The sequence below is a fragment of the Ochotona princeps genome, chromosome 5 (genome assembly GCF_030435755.1).
Source record: "Ochotona princeps isolate mOchPri1 chromosome 5, mOchPri1.hap1, whole genome shotgun sequence".
In the NCBI taxonomy this organism is placed as follows: Eukaryota; Metazoa; Chordata; class Mammalia; order Lagomorpha; family Ochotonidae; genus Ochotona; species Ochotona princeps.
The window spans coordinates 31,848,239-31,867,497 of NC_080836.1; the positions used below are offsets into that span (position 1 = coordinate 31,848,239).

Genomic DNA, 19,259 nt, shown 5'->3' on the forward strand with positions numbered 1-19,259 from the left:
ACAATGTATTAAAAAAGAAAAAGGGAATTATATTATGACCAAATAGGACATCTAAAGTACAGTTTATCACTACAGGTTGTTGAGGATTCAGGAAAATCTGTTTTTTAGGATGTTCTTATTTTTTAAAAAAAATCTTTTTAGATTTATAAGTTACAGAGAGTTAAAGAATGACAGAGTGAGGGATAGGCAGACGGAGATTTTCCATCCACTGCATAACCCCCAAAATGTCCACAACAACCTGACTTGAGCCAGACCAAAGCCAGAATCCAGAACCTTCTTCCAGGTCTCCCACATGGTTGCAAAGGCCCAAGTACCTGAATCATCTTCCCAGGTGCATTTGCAGGGAGCTGGACCAAAAGGAAGAGCTAGGACTGGAACTAGCACACATGTGGGAGTGGCTGGGTGATGATGACAGCTCCTGCTATTCAGCATAATAACATACTGAAGGAAAGATGGGGGAGGAGTGTGTTATAACAGATTTTTTTTTAAACAGTTGACTTAATCATGGGAGGTTAAAGGTGTAAAGAAAACAAAAACTTAGCAAAATTGAAGTAGGAGAGATGTGTACATAACATGATGAAGAGGGGGTACTGTGGAGGAAGATGTAACAGTGCGAAGGGACATCAGTGGAGCAGAGAGCAAGAGAAAGAATTTCTGGAAAAGGTTCGGAGACTCCCTGGAATCGGCAGGACTGAAGCAGGCACCATGTAAGAGAAAAAGCCGCGGAGGACACTCAAGACTGTAATCTGCAGCCTGAGAGGGTGAAGGCAGACACCATCCAGGGTAAGCAGGGACTCGGTCAAGATGGTTTCACTGCTGAATTCTACAAAGCCCGGGTCCAGATGATTTCACTGCTGAATTCTGCAAAGCATTCCAAGCAGAGCTGACCCCAATCCTCCATAAACTTCAAAACAGTAGAAGGGGAGACAAAGCTTCCAAACTCGTTTTGTGAGGCCTGCATCACCTTAAGACAAAGAACCAACAGAAAAATGAAACTACAGACCGATAACCCTATATATCGACACTAAGATCCTCAACAAAATACTAGCCAACAGAACACAAAAATACATCAGACAGAATATTCATCCATACCTGGTTGGATTCATCCCTGGCATGCAGGGATGGTTTTACATTCAGAAATCGACAAACGTGATATATCACATACAAAAAATGAAGAATAAGAGTCATATGATAGCTTCAATAGATGGAGAAAAAGCTTTTGATAAAATCCAACATCACTTAATGCTAAAAACTCTAAATAAGGTCGGAGTAGAAGGAACAATCCACAACATAATCAAAGAAATATATGAAAAACCCAATGCCAGCATCATACTGAATGGGGAATGATTGGAAGCCTTCCCACTAAGATCTGGAACTAGACAAGGATATACACTATGACCACTGCTATTCAACGTAGTATACTGGAAATACTCGTAAATGCTATAAGACAAGAAAAAAAAATCAAAGGAATTCAAATTGAAAAAAAAGGAAGTCAAGCTATCTCTATTTGCAGATGACATGATTCTAAACATAGGACCAAGAAACCCAATGAAGAGACTGCTAGAACTTTTATGAGAGTTTGATAAAGTTGCGGGAATAGAAATCTACATCCATAGAGTATACGAACAACTTCAATGCTAAAAAAAGAACTAACCAGCATGGTAGCTACTACCAGAACATGAAATACCTGGGAATAAACCTAACTAAAGATGTGGAAGACCTCTATGAGGAAAAGTTGGACATACTTTGCAAGATATAGGTGTAGGCACTGACTTCCCAGAAAAATCATCAAAAGCAAAGGAAATCAAGACCAAAATAAACAGATGGGACTGCATTAAGCTAAGAAGCTTCTGCACAGCAAAAGAAAACAATCAACAAAGTAAAAAAAGAAACCAACAGAATGGGAGAAAATCTTTTCGCACTATACAGGAGACAAGTGGCTAATCTCAGAATATGCACGGAACTACAGAACAACCATAACAACAAAACAAATCAGTCATGAATTGGGCAAGGGAAATGGGCAGTTTTCAAAGGAAAAAGTCCAAATGGCTGAAAGGCATATGAAAAAATGCTCAAGCTCCCTTACATTAAGGGAAATTCAAATAAAGACAACACTGAGGTTCCACTTACCTCCAGTAAGAATGACCCACATACTGAAAACTACCAACAACACCTGCTGGCAAGGTTGCAGGGAAAAAGTAACCCTACTCCATTGCTTGATGGGATTGCAGACTGTTGCAACCACTGTGGACATCAGTAGGGAGAATACTTAACCAACTGAAAAACCCACATACCATATGACCCAACAATACAACTCCTAGGAATTTATCCAAAAGACTTGTTGAAAGTAAGGTGCACACCTATGTTCATTGCAGCACAATCAATAATCACAAACACATGGAAGCACCCTAAATACCCATCAATAGAGGACTAGATAAAGAAACTGTGGTTCATCTACTTTGTGGAATTCTATTCAGCTATTAGAAAAAAAAAAAGAAGAAGAAGAAATACAATTGTTTGTGGCCAAATGGGCCAAACTGGAGACCATTATGCTTAGGGAAATGAACCAATCTCAAAAGGTCAGTTATCATATGTTTGCTCTAATATAAGATAATATGTTGTTAAATCTAAGGATTTTACCTGTAAATTTAACCTTATCACAACTCCTAATTATTTGTACCTTTCATAATAAGATCTTGTGATATAGCCTATGAATCAGTCGCCCATATGGGACTGATTGCTGATAGTCACCTGAGATCGTCAGTGTCCCTCTTACCACTGTTATTGCTACTGGCCATAAGTAATGATAATCTAGTTCTTCTTGTGCTTTCATTAAAAATGCACAAGACACAAACTGGCACTTACTCATAAAGGAAGATATTGGACACTCTTTCACCATCGTCATGTCGCATTGATACCTTTGTTGCAAGTACATGAATTTCATGGGGATGAAGATTAACTGTTTTTCTTCCCGTGGTAGACTTTACATAAGGGGATGCATAGTGGAATTATTGTGGAAATAAGTATGTTCATAGATGGAAACAGAGAGAGGTGTGTCCCCGTGCATACAGTGTGGTGGTGCGCTCACAGAGAAACAGCTGAGAAATCTCCTACATTGTTGGGAGAAACCTCAGAGGCAACATGATAAACTTGTGAAAACTCACGAAAAACACAGCATATAATATATTAATACAATATATATGCATATATTAATACAATATAACACATTAATACAGTAATGTGTGTATAATATATTAATACACTGGTATATTTATATGCTGTAATAATACAATGTATAATATGTTAATATATAATAAATTCAAATAAATATGACAGAGACATAGTGATAGAGTTCTCATCCACTAGTTACTCCCCAAACATCTACAATATCTGGACCCAGGCTGAGCTGAAACAAGGAGCCAGAAACACAGTTGAGTTCTGCCATGTGGGTGGCAAGACTCCAACTGCTTGAGCCATTACTGTTGCTTCCCAGAGAGGGTCTGCTTTAGCAGGGTGCTGGAGGCAGGAGTGAACCAGGATCCAAAGCCAGGTACCCTGATGCGGGATATGGGCATGCCAAGAACTATCTTAACATGTGCCAAATGCCTACCTTACATTGTAAAACTTAATATTAAACTTTGTTTTGTTTTGTTCACTCAAAGCCCTAATGTATTTTTGCATTATTTTTATCCAGTGAAGCAGAATAAGGAAAATTAATGAGATGAACATTTCATAATATAATTTTACTCTACTGTAAAATTCTATACTATACAAATTTAAAATCTAAAATAATATGCCATGTTCTGTTAAAGTAATATTGTTAGGTTAGATCTGTTTGGGAAATTATGTGAGGAAAACAAATGCATTCCTTACAAAAAAGTAAAAATATGCATAAGATAAGGGGGCGCAGAGACACAACGGATTAAGCTGCTGTTTGGGATCCTATGATCCAAACTGTAGTACCTGGCAACTCCACTTCCATTCCAGCTTACTGCTAACGTGACCATATGACCCAGTGAGTGGTGGCCTACATTCTGGGTTCCTGCCATCCTGTGGGAAACCTGGTTAGAGTTTCTGATCCCTGCCTTTGGCCTGGCATAACCCTGGCTACTATAGGTAATTTTGGTGGAAAAATGTCTCTGTCATTTTGCTTTTAAAACAAAGTGAATCTTACTTTTTTTAAGATTTATTTATTTTTAGTACAAAGTCAGATATACAGAAAGGAGAGACAGAGAGTAAGATCTTCCGTCTAATGATTCACTCCCCAAGTGAGCGCAACCGCCGAAGCCAGGAACCTGGAACCTCTTCCAGGTCTCCCACGCGGGTGCAGGGTCCCAAATCTTTGGGCCGTCCTCAACTGCTTTCCCAGGCCACAAGCAGGGAGCTGGATGGGAAGTGGATCTGCCAGGATTAGAACCGGCGCCCATATGGGATCTTGGGGCGTTCAAGGCGAGGACTTTAGCCCCTAGGCCACGCCGCCGGGCCCATGAATCTTATTTTTTAAATGTAGTTAAAGCTGAAGTTTTCTTTGCCTTTTGCCTCTCCATCATACTTTCATAGAGGCATTTTACCCTTTAGCAATTTGTGTATATTTTTCCAGGTTTTTTTGTGTATATGTGTGCTTCTGTGCAAGAATAACTACTCATAGAATATCTAATCTTATATGTATGTAATTTAATTAAAAGATTTCATGTTTGTGAAAATAAATAAAGAACATGCAACCAATATCTTTTTCCCATGAAATACTGAATGAATTTTAACAGTGTCAGCTCAAGGCTGGAAAATAAATAAAAATGGGTAAGCGTAATAAAGGGATATATAAAACAATCTTCATTTATATATGGCGTGATTGTCTGATTCAGAGAACTAATTTATAGGTCAATTTTGGGAAATATAACTTAGAAAAGTGATTGATTATAAAATCAATATACAAAGTTTTGTATTTACTTATTTAATAGAGGCACATCGAGAGAGGTATGTCGTAGTGGGAAACTGGATCAGAAAGAAGGAGCTGGGACTCGAACTGGCACTCAGAGGTGAGATGTGGCCATCCCAAGTCGCAGCTTTACCCATGCACAGCTGTGCCAGTGCCTACAAAAGTTTAATTTTTAATTTAGAGAAAACGTTTAGAAAAGATAGCTATTCACTATAGCCACCAAGATTTAACATCCATAGAATTAAAGCAACAGAAATGGGCAAGATCCCTGTGGAAAACCCCTGAACTTTATTCAACACCGTTAAAGATGTGAATGGAGGATGTACAACTTGTCAAGATTTCTGAGCCCTGTGACTTAAAGCTCTACTGAAATAGCTGAAATACATGAGTAGCCCAGAAACTACTTAACAACAGTAACTTGGATGTGTTTGTTGTATCAGATAGCAAGATCTGTTATAAAGCAGTAGAGTAGAAGTGTAATAATGGTGCAGGAAATCATGCAGCTACTATAGGTTTGTGAGCATTAATGTTATTTATGCATGACATATATGTTATATACTTATTACATAAGTGATATAACTGTACCATCAGCCCTACATATTCATGACTTTTGCACCTACCAATTGAACTGACAACAGATTGGAAACACTTAAGGAAAAAAAAAAAAAACTGCACTGTATGCCCGGCGGCGTGGCCTAGTGGCTAAAGTCCTCACCTTGGGTGTGCCAGGATCCCATATGAGCGCCAGTTCTAATCCTGGCAGATCCACTTCCCATCCAGCTCCCTGCTTGTGGCCTGGGAAAGCAGTCGAGGACGGCCCAAGGCTTTGGGGCCCTGCACCCAGGTGGGAGACCTGGAAGGAAGTTTCTGGCTCCTGGCTTCAGATTGGTGCAGCACCGGCCGTTGTGCTCACTTGGGGAGTGAACCATCAGATGGAAGATCTTCCTCTCTGTCTCTCCTCCTCTCTGTATATCTGACTTTGTAATAAAAATAAATAAATCTTAAAAGAAAAAACTGCACTGTAGTAAACATCACAGGCTTTTCTGTTGTCGTTGCTGCTGTTGTTGCTGTTACTCCTTGAACAATACCCAGTGTAATGGTTCTAACACAGCAGTTGTGTTAAGGTTTATAAGAAATACAGAGGGGCCAGCACAGTAGCCTGGTGGCTGAAGTTCTCATCTTGCATGTGCTGGGATCCCATATGGATTCCAGTTTGTGTCCTGGCTGCCCCACTTGCCTTCCAGCTCCCTGCTTGTGGCCTGGAAAAGCCAAAGCCTTGGAACTCTGCATCCACATGGGAGACCCAGAGGAAGCTCCTGGCTCCCAGCTTTGGATCTGCTCAGCTCTGGCTGTTGCCATGAGATGGAGACTGAACCGGTGGACAGAAGATCTTTCTCTCTGTCTCCGCTTCTCTCTGCAAATCAGACTTTCCAATTTAAAAAATAAATAAATAAATCTTAAAAAATAATTACAGAGATAATCTAATTTAAAGGGAGGATGTATGTGTGGTATGTGCAAATGGTAGGCCATTTTAACCCTAAATCTCCCTCAGCCTTTCTCTGTGTGAAGCAGTGTTGTTTCCTCTTGTTCTTACCAAGATAGCCATCTCACGAATCCATCACTCTACCCTTAGGAGTCAGTTAGCCTTCCTGTCCTCTTAGCAGACCCTGTCTCCAAATACGGGCATCTTGAGGGAGAATTTGGGGAGAATTCATTTTGGTCTGTGACAATAATTTTTTTAATTAAAAAGTTAAAATAGGGCAGGTACCCCACCCACCCTTTTTTGGTGTTCAGAAATTCTGAATACTAATTTCTTTTGGAATTTATTTTTATATTTGTCCAGCAAAAATGATTAATATGGCTGTATCCTTTACAAGGCACATTAACAAATCACTCAGCATAAATTTGAAAAGTCTACATTTCAGATTAGTATACTGAAACTCCTAAAGCTTTTTAACAATCCCAGTAATGAAACAGATAAGAGAAAGAATTATTCTGAAGTTTCTGAACATTTTATTTAATCTCTCAAGTTATATGTCCCTTTTTTTCTTCTACAGTGGGCTTTAAAATGTTGATTATGTTTTAAGTTTTAGAAAGCAATATTAGAGAAAGGCACATACTAGGGAAAAGTCCATATCTGAAAAAAATAGTTTCATTACATGAATTTATATTCTGGCACAGAAACAAAAACATTTGCAAGTTTCATTTGCAGCCTAGCTATATTTCTGACATTTTCATGCTTTTTCCATACAAAATTATTCTGTGACTTAATACTTCCTTGCATTGGATTCTAGAGCTTTCAACAAATATTGATAGTTTCATGTAATATATGCTGTTTAAATCTTTTTTCCTGCCCAAATGTAAAATTACACTTTATAATGTTTTTCTCTCAACCTTATGTGTTTCTCAAGTAATATATTTTGGAGGTCATATAAAACAAGAAATGAGCTTCTTATCAGCAGAGAGCATTATCATCTAATATACATATGTTCATCTTTAATTTGGAAAATTATTTAGTAAGAATCAAGTTTCCATGAATTTTTATAATAAACATATTTCTTCAGTTATTCAATATCCTATCAAAGCTTAATAGCCTGAAAATTAAAAGATGTATTGATAAAGTTATCAGATAAAAGTTAATTTTTATAGATATTGCTCTAGGAAGAGATAATATTCCTTTGTCTTAGGTCTTGCATGTTTTCTCAAGGGATATAGATATATAACATGTATTCTATAAAAGAATGCTTGTATAGACCTTTACATTTATATAGCCCTTTTTTTTCTGTTTCTCTATTACAGAGTTACTGAAAAGCAGACAAATGGGGCATTTAGTTTTGTGTGGTTTATTATGTGAATTTATTTTATTTTTGTTTTCCACAAACAGGGAAGTACTTATTTTTTCCTGAATGTTAAATGTCTTTTTCTAATAAAGTATAAAAACATCATATTAGAATAGGTTTTTCAGAGAATATGTCACATGCTTTTATTGCCATGGTTATATCTATAATAAGAACAATGTGGAGAAGATGCAATTCTACAGCATTAATCTAAATGCAAAAACTGCATTATGGGATTTGAGATGAGTTTTTGTTAACACAGTTAACTGGGAAACTGCCAAAATACTCTGCTATAGACCTGTGCTTTTCAGTGTGTTCTATCTAAACTTCTACTTATATCAAAATTACCTGAAAATACTTGTTTAAAATATAGATGCCTAAGTACTACCCCAGATCTTCATAACCACAATTTCTTCACTATAGCCTAGGATTCTGCACTTTAACAAGCCATACTGGAATTTCTTAAGCACTTGACAGTGAAGAATCACTGCTGTACGCAGTAGTCTGTACGCAGTGTGCAGTAGGAGTTTTGTCCTTGCCTGCCTTGGTGTGTTTTTTGTTTCAGATTATAGCTGAGAAGTATTTTGTCTTATGGTTCTTCTAGGCCTTGGTTTCAGTTTAACAGCAAACGAAGGTCATCCAGCCTTAGCTCTGGCGCTGTGGCTAAGGGCCTTCCTCACTGGTTTGATCAAGAGCCTTCTCTCCTTCCTCTGCAGCATGTGGCTGCCCAGGATTTGTCTTGTTCAGGCCTGCATACAGACAGCATTCATAAACTCTGACCCACTCTTTCCTATTACACTGAGTTTAGAAATAATCTCCTAATGAATGTAGAGAAATATTTTAGTCCAATGTTAACTTACATGATAATGGTTACACTGAAAGATTCACTTTTATTCCTTTGTCCAATATAATCACAATTTGGAGAAGTTCCCAAAAATAAACAATGCTTTATACTTCAGCCTCTTAAATACAACCTGTAATTCTCTGCTAGTATTTACAGTTCATTTTTTTTTTTTTTTTTTTTTTTTTTTTGCATTTTGGGAATTGAGTTAGTTCCAGAAACACTATAGGGCACGGACTTTGGGGTATTTTGTTGTTGCTGTTATACAGAACCCAAAAAAATTAAAGATAAGGACTTCAAACAAATTAGTCAGCTCTTGGGGCCCAGAGCGATAGCCTAGCAGCTAAAGTCCTCGCCTTGCATGTGTCAGGATCCCATATGGGCGCCGGTTCTAATCCCAGCAGCCATGCTTCCCATCCAGCTCCCTGCTTGTGGCCTGAGAAAGCAGTCGAGGATGGCCCAAAGCATTGGGACTCTGCACCCAGGTGGGAGACTCAGAGGAAGCTCCTAGCTCCTGGCTTCAGATTGGCTTAGCTCCAGCCATTTCGGCTGCTTGGGGAATGAATCATCAGGTGGAAGATTTCTCTGTCTCTCCTCCTCTCTCTATATCTGACTTTGCAATAAAAATAAATTTTAAGAAAATTTATTCAGCTCTCACTACTGTGAGAATTTCTGAGTAATAAGGAGGGGTAGCTATCAGCGTGTTTTAGAGAATTGGGAAGCTTGCACTCCGGTAGGAAGGTATTCACATGCAATCTTTTGAATTTATATTCAGTAATTTGTTTTCCATTGGTTTCAGAATCACTTCCTCAACCCCCTTAGAAACTAATGTGAAGAAATAAATTACCTCTGAAGTCCACGTCTGAAATAGTACCTTATTCTTCTGTTCTCACCAGTGAAAGTAACAGCAGTAAAGTGACATACCTGTGATTGACAACTCACTTTTCAGGATGTCTCTCATATTATGTTATCTGCACAGATTAGCAAGGCATATGATGTTGGAACCATCCTGACAGCAGACTGTACACCACGAAAATCAAAAACAGGAAATTGCTAATTTCATTAGTTCCTATGCATCATAGATCATAATTCTAAGTAATTCCAACTCAGGTTACCCAGATATACCGGATTCCAGAAGTCAACAGCATACCCGCCATGTCCATTACTCTGGCCCTTTCTCACGTTTATCCTGCTTCCTGGAATCTTATCTTGGCCTCAGATTTACCAGCTTTGCTAAAGAAAGTCTGGTGTCCTCTCAGGTGGACTACAGACCTAGTGTTCACTTCAACCCTAACACACCTAGTGACACAGGACCATGGCAAGAGAGCAGAGGTTTGCAAACCAGAGACAAAAGACATTGGGAATTAAAACATACATGGTAATTTTGAGTTTAAAAGAAAAAGTTTATGCTTTTTAAAATGAACATTTAGGTAATATCAGTTTATTGCTGTCTTTTATGCCACACTTTTTACTGTTCTTTGTTAGGAATCTTCAAATGTTAGATGTTAAAACAACTAATGCATTTTTACATCAGAAACATGTAGGGTCCTACACTTGTTTCCTAATACCAAATGACCTATTTCACTAGGCTGGTTTTTTTTTTGTTTGTTTGTTTGTTTTTTTTTTAAAGATTTATTCATTTTATTACAGCCAGATATACACAGAGGAGGAGAGACAGAGAGGAAGATCTTCCATCCGATGATTCACTCCCCAAGTGAGCCGCAATGGGCCGATGCTGCGCCGATCCGAAGCCGGGAACCTGGAACCTCCTCCGGGTCTCCCACGCAGGTGCAGTGTCCCAATGCATTGGGCCGTCCTCAACTGCTTTCCCAGGCCACAAGCAGGGAGCTGGATGGGAAGTGGAGCTGCCGGGATTAGAACCGGCGCCCATATGGGATCCCGGGGCTTTCAAGGCGAGGACTTTAGCCACTAGCCCACGCTGGCGGGCCCTAGGCTGGTTTTTGTGCTGTTATTTTTATCTTAGTTTTTAAATCAACTTGAAAGGCTGTTTTTGCTCTTTATATATTCTAAAAAATAATCTTTTGAAATCATCTTTTGAGACAGGAATTAACTGTGCTTTGAAAATTTTCTTAAAACCTACAGTCAAAACCATTTGGTCCAGGTGTTTCTTGAGACTCTAGTCTTTAATGCTCTTCAATTTCTTTGTTATTTATTCAAGTTCTTTAGTTTTTCTTGTAACATCTTTGATAGTTAACATTTTTCTGAGAATTTGTCCACTTCATCTGTATTTTCTAATATTTTAATATATAGGTGCTCGTAATAACCATCTTACATCTCTTTATTCCTGTGGAGTCAAATAGTTATCTACCCCTTTTTCTTTTTGGACTTTACTTGTACTTTCTCTCTTGTCCTTTTTCAGTCTTCACAGAAATCTGTTTATGTTATTAATTCCTTCAAGCAATCAGCTTTTGGTTTAGGATTCTTATTTCTTGCGTCTTATTCTGGTTTGGGCTAATGTTGCTATGGCCGTACTGTCTTTATGTTTACTATTGTTTTTCCTCTTTGGTTCTTTGACCTTGTTCCATATATTTTTCAGCTTCCTCAGGCGGATGGTTAATTCATTGCATTTTAACTTTACATACAATTGCGGGAGGTTGGGATGAAGGTATGGATTTTCTCTCAAATCCTGCGCTGATGCCTGTCCTTGCTTCCTTTCCTAAGATCAGTAAACATCTGATTTCTATTCCCATTTGAAACCAAGCTTCTCTACTTTTTCCCTTTTCCTGTTCCATGATTTTGTTGTTAGTCTATCTTAGTGTTTGCGTTTGAAATATAAGGAGCGAAAAGCCCGGTCATGCTGAGGACAAAGCGGCATTAATTAAAGGATGCCAATAGACCATCAATGTAAGACTATCAGTGTGAAGGCTGTACTGTCCCTTTCTCCACTTAAGGAACATGGTCTCTCCTGGAGGTTCTGCTTTGATCTACATACCTCAGTCTTCTGTTGCTTCTAATTGGTGTGAGGAATTTTTCTGCTGCCAAGAGTCACTTGAATATTTATAACATCATTCACAATCCATGCAAAACTATTAACTTAAAAAATTAGCCTGTTAATAGCCAGCATCATGGCATAGCTGGTGAAGCTACACCTACAATGCCTGCATCTTATATGGTTACCAATTAAAGTACCACGTGCTCTCCTTCCAGCCCACCTCCCTGCTAATGGCTGGGAAAAGTAGTAGAAGATGGATATGTGCTTGAACCCCTGCCACACAGATGGAGACCTTCAGGAAGCTCTTTGCTCCTGGCTTTGGCCTGTCCTAGTGAACCTGTGGACAGATCTCTCTCTCCTCTCTCACTCGCTCTCTCTTATTCTCGCTCTCCTTCCATCCCTCTCTCCCTCCCTCCCTTCTTCCATCACTGTAACTCTGACTTTTGAATAAATAAATACAACTTAGAAAATTAGCCTGAATTTTGAGTGCTACCTGAGGTTGCCTTGACAGAACCAGACTCAGTTTTTTAGCAGGCCTATATGTGTCCCACTGCCTGGATGTTCCCCACTTTGCTCTAAAGACTAGCTTTTCCATGTGCTTCCTTACATTTACTTCCTTTAGCCACTCATGGTTTTTTTTTTCTCTAACTTTAAGCTTAGCTCACCACTGTGACATGATCCTTTCTTTTCATAGTATACCCTGTCATCTGAGTGTCCATCACTAATCAGCCCATTCTCTCCACGTTTTTTAGTTTGTACTCCTAATACAGAGAATCTAATTGATTTAACTCATTTTTTTGTAGTAAATAACCTGTCATTAGCCAGTTTCTTTGCCTACCATTAGCCATCTGTAATGCCGGCTGAGGAGTCACACCATGTAAGTCTGCAGTAGTACACCAGAGCTGCAGGCCTTAGAGGCTTATGTATACACATATCTGATTACCTTCTCAGTCCAATACAATTCACTCCATTCATGCCTTCACCTTACATTTCAATTTCATGTGGGTGGTTACTCAAAAAGACAAAAAAATCCCTCTTCATCCTAATTTTGGGTGTTTGACAATTTTTCACTATTATAATGAAATAGCTTAGACAACTGTCCTTATAAAGAAAAAAATATATTTAGTTTACCCTTTTGGAGGTTCAAGAGGCATGCAGGTTTGGCTCCTGATGAAGATGGTGGATAGTGATGTGCAGGTGCAGAATCCCATGGAGAGCCAGAAGGCAGAGACAGTGGGTGGACCCAAGTGAGCCTTATCACAGCCTCATAAGGGCACGTGAGAGCTGCCTTTTGAAGAAATATGTCCAGTGACCTAAGGAGTTTGCACTAGGCCCCACTTCCCAGTCCTAACACCCTAGGGATCAAGCCTTTAACACAAGCTAATACTGAAACCCTATCATTTGTTTAGCTACTAACAACTCATTGTCCTTTTTACTTCATCAGTAGTGTTTGTTGTATTCATAAGTCTTCATCCCTCATTAGTTTCTCATTTTATTAAAATTGGGTTCCTCTTCTGTTACATTCCTGGAATTGTTTTCAAAAAGGATACCAATGTCTTCTAATGGGCATGTTCAGAAAATGTTTTCCAGTTGTTATTTCATTGCCTTTTTAATTTGTAATATTCAAAGCAACATTCTTCTACAAATATTGTACTTTTATGTTTCTTCTGAATCCACACTTCAATTATGCCAGTTATATAACTTTTGTAATGTTCATTGTTGTTGTTGTTATTTCATTTATAGGCAGTCATTGTCAATTGGGATTGATACCACCCTTATTCCTTTTCTATTTCAACTTTCTAAAATATTTATTTGAAAGGCAAATTTTGACAGAGAAGGAGAGGCAGAGAGAGAGGTCTTCCATCCACTGGTTCACTTCCAAATGACCCCAACACCCAGAGCTGAGTGGACCCAAAGACAGAAGCCAGGAGCTCCTTTTGGGTCTCTCATGCAGGTGCAGGGGCCAAGGACTTGAATCATCCTTCACTGCTTTCCCAGGCCGTAAGTAGAGAACCCGACCATTTTTATCTACCTTGCTCTTTGTATAATCATTTCATGAAACAGATTTCTTGCCATTTGACATCTGATTATGTTTGGCCCAGTGGAAGGTATTAGGAGATCAGAAAGTGGAAGGACAGCGAGATTGGGGTGCTCCTATAGGTTTCCAACAGATTAACTCCATCAATTTTACTGAAAGGCACAATTCTTGAGAATACCCCAGCCTCTTTTCTGGCTTACATATGATAATAGCACTTCTGAATTTTTGGCTGTAGTCAGTTCCCCTAATGCTTTCCTCTATTTTTATAGATAAAGTTTTTCTGCAGACTACCCAGTTTGATTTAACATCTTCTTTTCTTCTAGAACTTTCATGCCAAGCAAGGTTAGCACCCAAGATACAACAGGAAAATGACTTTTCAGCATCTGTTGACAGTACTTGAGAAGTTCTAGTCTAAGGTCACTTGCTTTCTCCAGCTCTTAACTCCTCCATTGCCATATTGTACCTTAGCATAATAATCTAATATGTTCTGTTTTACTAAAAAAAAAAAAAGACTTTATCCCACTCACATTCATGAACTTAATCATATATCGGTCGGAATGAGATCCGGACTCCTGTTTCATTTGGGCAAAGGCAAGATGGCATTTCAAGAAAGTTTCTTGGTTCTAAAGCATTTCAGATTTCCATCTATCATGAGGTTTGTTTTTGTTTCTGATCTGTGACTTATATTTCATGAATAGGATATGGGAACGCTTTCAGTTCATCAAACAACTCCCTCATGCTAATGTAGCTAAATATCACTCCTCAGTAAGTATGATTCTATTAGTACATTTATCAACAGCATTATATGACTAAATTCACCAAACTTGGCAGTTAGACAAAAAAAAGTCCTTTTTACATTTTCTCATGGCCATTCCTTCCTATTTTTAAAAGACATTTTACATATCTGTTTGAAATATAGTTAGCTATCCTGTTGGCTGGTTCTCTTTCCAAATGACTGCAATGACCATGATTGGGCGACAAGGACCTAAGCAGTTGGGTCATCCTCTGCTACTTTCTCAGGTGCTCATATGGAATACCAACATCAAAGGTCTGCCACAGCACCGGCCCTTCCGTGTTTTTAAATGACTTTTTTTCTATCCATTCATGGATATTTAGATTTTGAGTTTCTTCTGCATCTCTTCTTTCATCTCAGTGTATCTGCATGGGTGATGTTGTCTTCGTCCTAGTTAATAGAAAATCATGCTTATTTGTATAAAACTGTAGAGAAAGCCTTTTTATCTACCAATAGAGAACTTACACTAATAGAAAATTGAGCTTGGGCATGGACTCATAAATCTGCAAATAGTCACATTCAGTCAATAAAAAATATGTTATTTTTGAGATACTACCTAGTTCTTATTTTGCCATCTGTCCATGAGAAGATTTTGAATTATATTGCCAGATGCCTTTGTGAAATTAAATTTATATTGTCTAGAGCATTTTTTAAACCTCCAGCTAAGTAATATTTCAAAAGGTTACATTGGTCTGACATCATGTGTTCTTGATGAAGTCAAACTAGCTCCTAATCATTGTTGCCTTTCTTTCTAAATATGTGTAAAACTACCTTCTAGAAGATATAAATATTGCTAGAAGAAATAAAAGTGTATTCCTTCCAGAAATATTACAAAGTTTAACAACATGGCTGGTTTATAATTCAAGTGCTCCATATTCTTTTCCTTTTGGAGGAAAAAGAGGGGCAGCTGTTAGCCAAGCAATCAAGACACCAGTAAGGATGCTCCCATCCTAGATGGGACCCTTGTCTGGCTCTTGTTCCTGTCTCCACCTTACTGTTAATACACATGTTGGGAAGCAGCCATGATAAATCAAATGATTGCCTCATGGTCTCCATTTGTCACAGGTGGATTGAGATCCTTGGCTACTGGCTTTGTTCCTGGTCTGGATTCAAATGCAAATAAGCATCTCTTGCTCTCTCCCTCTCTCTTTCTCATTCTCATTGTCCACTCCCTTCTGTCTTTCCCTCTCAAACTAACAAATAATATAATATATATGTACATAAATGTGGCAGTTACTTATAATAGTGTATTATATGTAAGAAGCAGTTTCATTCCCTAGTATTTCAGTGTCACTTCTGTCTCTATAGTTTATCAAAGGTTCTCAGCATCAGTTCAATCATCTAGAAAATCAATATGGGTCAAAGTGCTTGACTAGGGGAGAATCAAGATGGCGGAATAGGGTAAGGACACGTTTAAACGGACAGAGAAACATTTAATCAAGATGAAGCAGAGAGGACACAATCCAGGAAATAGAAGAGGACAGAACAACAGCAGAGGGGTACCTGGACACTGACAGATACAGGAAAGCAGCGGACACAACGGTGAGGTGTTGCAGTGACTGATAACTCCAGCAGCATTCAGCAAACAGCGATCTGAACTCCACCAGCAGCCAGAACTCCACCAGCAACCAGGTGGGAAGGGACTGTCACTGGGAGCTTGGGAGGTGAACCCATACATTGAACTGCCCATAGTGCTGGTCCATTTGGTTTGACCAGGAGCAAAGATAAAGCAGCAGATCTCAGACGGGCAGTGCAGGAACAGGGTGGATTTCACAGCCCAGTCAGCCCCCTAGAGCTGAATTGGACGCCATTTTGCTTACGGAGGAAAAGGCAAGGGAAAGGACTGAGCATACGCTGAGCTGGGAGTGAACTCATTTCTGACCCAGTGACCTACATCAATGTGGCATTCTAGAGGTTCCACCCAAGACAGGTCTGGGTAGCCCTCAGACCTGACTGCCAGCAAATCAAGAACTCTAGTAGTGGTATGTCAGGTGCCGTTTTGTACACTGTGGCAAAAACTTTAGGACTGCAGGGGACAACAATGAACTGCACATGTGCTGAGCTCGCAAGAACTCACTGAGTTCCGTGGATTGCACTGGTCCCGCAGGAAAATAATATCGATTGTGGCATTGTACGGGTCAAAATAGGTCCGTGTGGCACCCAGACCTAACGTCCAAAAGGTTCCGACAAGATCAGTGCCACCAACAACCTAGCTATATAGGACACCTGGTGTCTCCCTAATCCTGGGACCTGCTCCAACTGGAAGTGGGAGAAAGGTTGTACAGACAACAGTGCAGCCTCAGGATGGTATCACAGGAGGTAGAGATTGGTGAGCCAGGAGTTGGGGCTACAGAGTTCTTTGTGGAAATCTAACATAGGAACCTAGACCTAGAACTTGCTGGAGGGAGTGGCACAAATGGCTGCAAGCAGAGTTGTGTACCAATCACAATAAGTAAAATCAAACTACAGGCCTGTGGGTGACACAGCTTGGAAACCTGTCCCAAGGAGAAGACTCTGCTAACCAGAAGTACAATGACCAAGAGTGAAAAAATAGACAAAGGCACAATGAATATTACTGAAAATTCCCCAAAAGGAGCAAAACCCTATGCCAACCTCAGAGTTCACTGAGGAAGACATCAAGAAAATGGGGGACACAGAATTCAGAAAACTCATTTTAAAGCTTCTGATCAACAATGAGAAGCACATACAAGAGTTCAAAGAACTTAAGGAAATTGTTACACAAGAAATAGCAGCAATAAAGCAAATCAAGGCTGATATATCAGAAATTAAGAATACAGTAGAGCAAATTAAAAGTACAGTGGAGAATCTCCAAAATAGAATGAAGCAAGCAGAAGAAAGAATCTCAGAATTAGAAGGTATTTCCTGTCACCAGGGGGAAGCAAGCAAAAAGCTGGAAGCAGAGCTAGATCAGGCCAAAAAAAGTATTCAAGAATTGAAAGACGCTATTAAGAGGCCAAATATAAGAGTTATGGGAGTCTCAGAAGGTGCAGAAAGAGAAACTGGTTTTACAAATGTAGTTAATGAAATAATAAAGGAAAATTTCCCTAATCTGGAGAAAGAATTGGGAAACAAGATGCAGGAGGGGCACAGAACTCCCAACAGGTCTGATTAAAAGCGATCTTCTCCATGACATATGATCATCAAGCTCTCTTCAATCAAACATAAGGAAAAGATCCTTAAATATGCACATGAAAAAAATCAACTGACATATAAAGGAATGCCAATGAAACTCACAGGAGATTTTGCACTGAAAACTCTACAGGCCAGAAGAGAATGGAGTGACATATTCCAGATTCTAAAAGAAAAAAATTGTCGACCTAGGATAACATATCTAGCAAAGCTTTCTTTTGTCTTTGAAAATGAAATAAAATTCTTCCACAGTAAAGAAAAGTTAAAAGAATATGCCTCTTCCAAAATCTATCCTACAAATGATACTTAAAGAAGTTCTCTTGACAGAGAAGAGGAGTAGCACCCACCAAAACCAAAGCCAAATGTGAAGAACATCCCAGTAAAATGACAACAGAAGACTAAACCAATGAACAACCCATTCCTAAAATGACAGGACCAAAGTACCACCCGTACATATTAACCCGGAATGTAAATGGCTTAAGCTCAATCAAACATCATAGATTAGTAGACTGGATTAAAAAGCAAAACCCAATGTAGTATGCATTTCTATTTCCAGACAAAGATGGACTTACAATGAAACTGTTTACTATATCTTGACAATAGGATGCTGGACTCTCTGCCATTTTCCATGCCCACAATGATGGACATATGACTGTGTGTGAAGAACTATACTTTAATAATGATATAGAGGAACTAGGTTGGGGGGGATTGGAGAGGGGATAAGGGAAATCCCAGGAGCCTATGGAACTGTTTCTTAAAATGATAATATAATAATAATAATAATAATAATAATAATACAATGTAAAATGTGGGAAAAAACAAAGTGCTTGAGTAATTTAAAGGAGATAAAAGATCTGCTAGTAATTTTCTATCTATCTGGGCCATGGTTTGCTCACTTTAAAAAATTTCTTTTTAATAATTTGATTTTTAGCATTTTTGTGTACCCTTTACCTCTTTTCCCCCTAATGTTAGCATCTGGCATCACCATAATCTATTATTCAAAACTAATAAATTGTCATTGGCACAGTTTTATTAATGAAATTATAGCCTTTCTTCAGATTTTGCCAGTTGCACTAATGTCCTTTTTCTGCTTCAGGACTCATTCCCTGTCACATATCATACTTAGTTTTCATGTCTCCTTACTCTCTCTAATGTGTTAGAATTACTTAGTCTCTCCTTATTTTAGCAATATTATGAATGCTTTCAATATTATTCATGCATTTTATAGAATGTCCCTCAATTTGAGTTCATATTACATTTTGGGTTCATCTAATGTTTTCTGCTGATTAGTTTGAGACTATGTAATTTGGAGATGAATGTTTAGAAGTGATAAATGGTATTAAGTGCATTATTGCAGATGGCACCTGATGTTGATACATCTCAATGTTACAAATATTAGTCCAGATCATTATTTTAGGGGGATATCTATCATATTCTGTACTGTAAAATTACTAATTTCCCCCTCATAATTAATAATTATTTGGAAGGAAATACTTGCAGACTGTGCAAATACTCTTTCTTCTTAAATTTTCATCAGTTGTTTTAAGCAACCATTGATGGATCCACTACAGTTATTAATGTGGTATTATAATAATGATTTTCTATTTTCCTCATTCCCTTTATATTTATTAACTTAAGCTTTTCTGTAAGAAAGATTTGTTCCTGCTTCTGCCTACTTACCTGTTTTACATCTTTATTGAGATATGGCTGA

The 19,259-nt window shown here is 38.5% G+C and overlaps 1 protein-coding gene across 3 annotated transcripts in view; it reads left to right on the top strand.

The window, feature by feature from the left end:
• MBD5 (methyl-CpG binding domain protein 5) overlaps positions 1–19,259 on the top strand; it is a 167,712-nt gene that overhangs the window by 69,687 nt on the left and 78,766 nt on the right. Inside the window, exon 4 of one of the 3 annotated variants that reach the window (XM_058664466.1) lies at positions 4,959–5,036. The exons of the other annotated variants lie outside the window; for them this stretch is intronic. The gene's annotated coding sequence lies outside the window, so the exon portion shown is untranslated. The remainder of the gene's footprint in view (positions 1–4,958; positions 5,037–19,259) is intronic. 3 annotated transcript variants of the gene reach the window in all.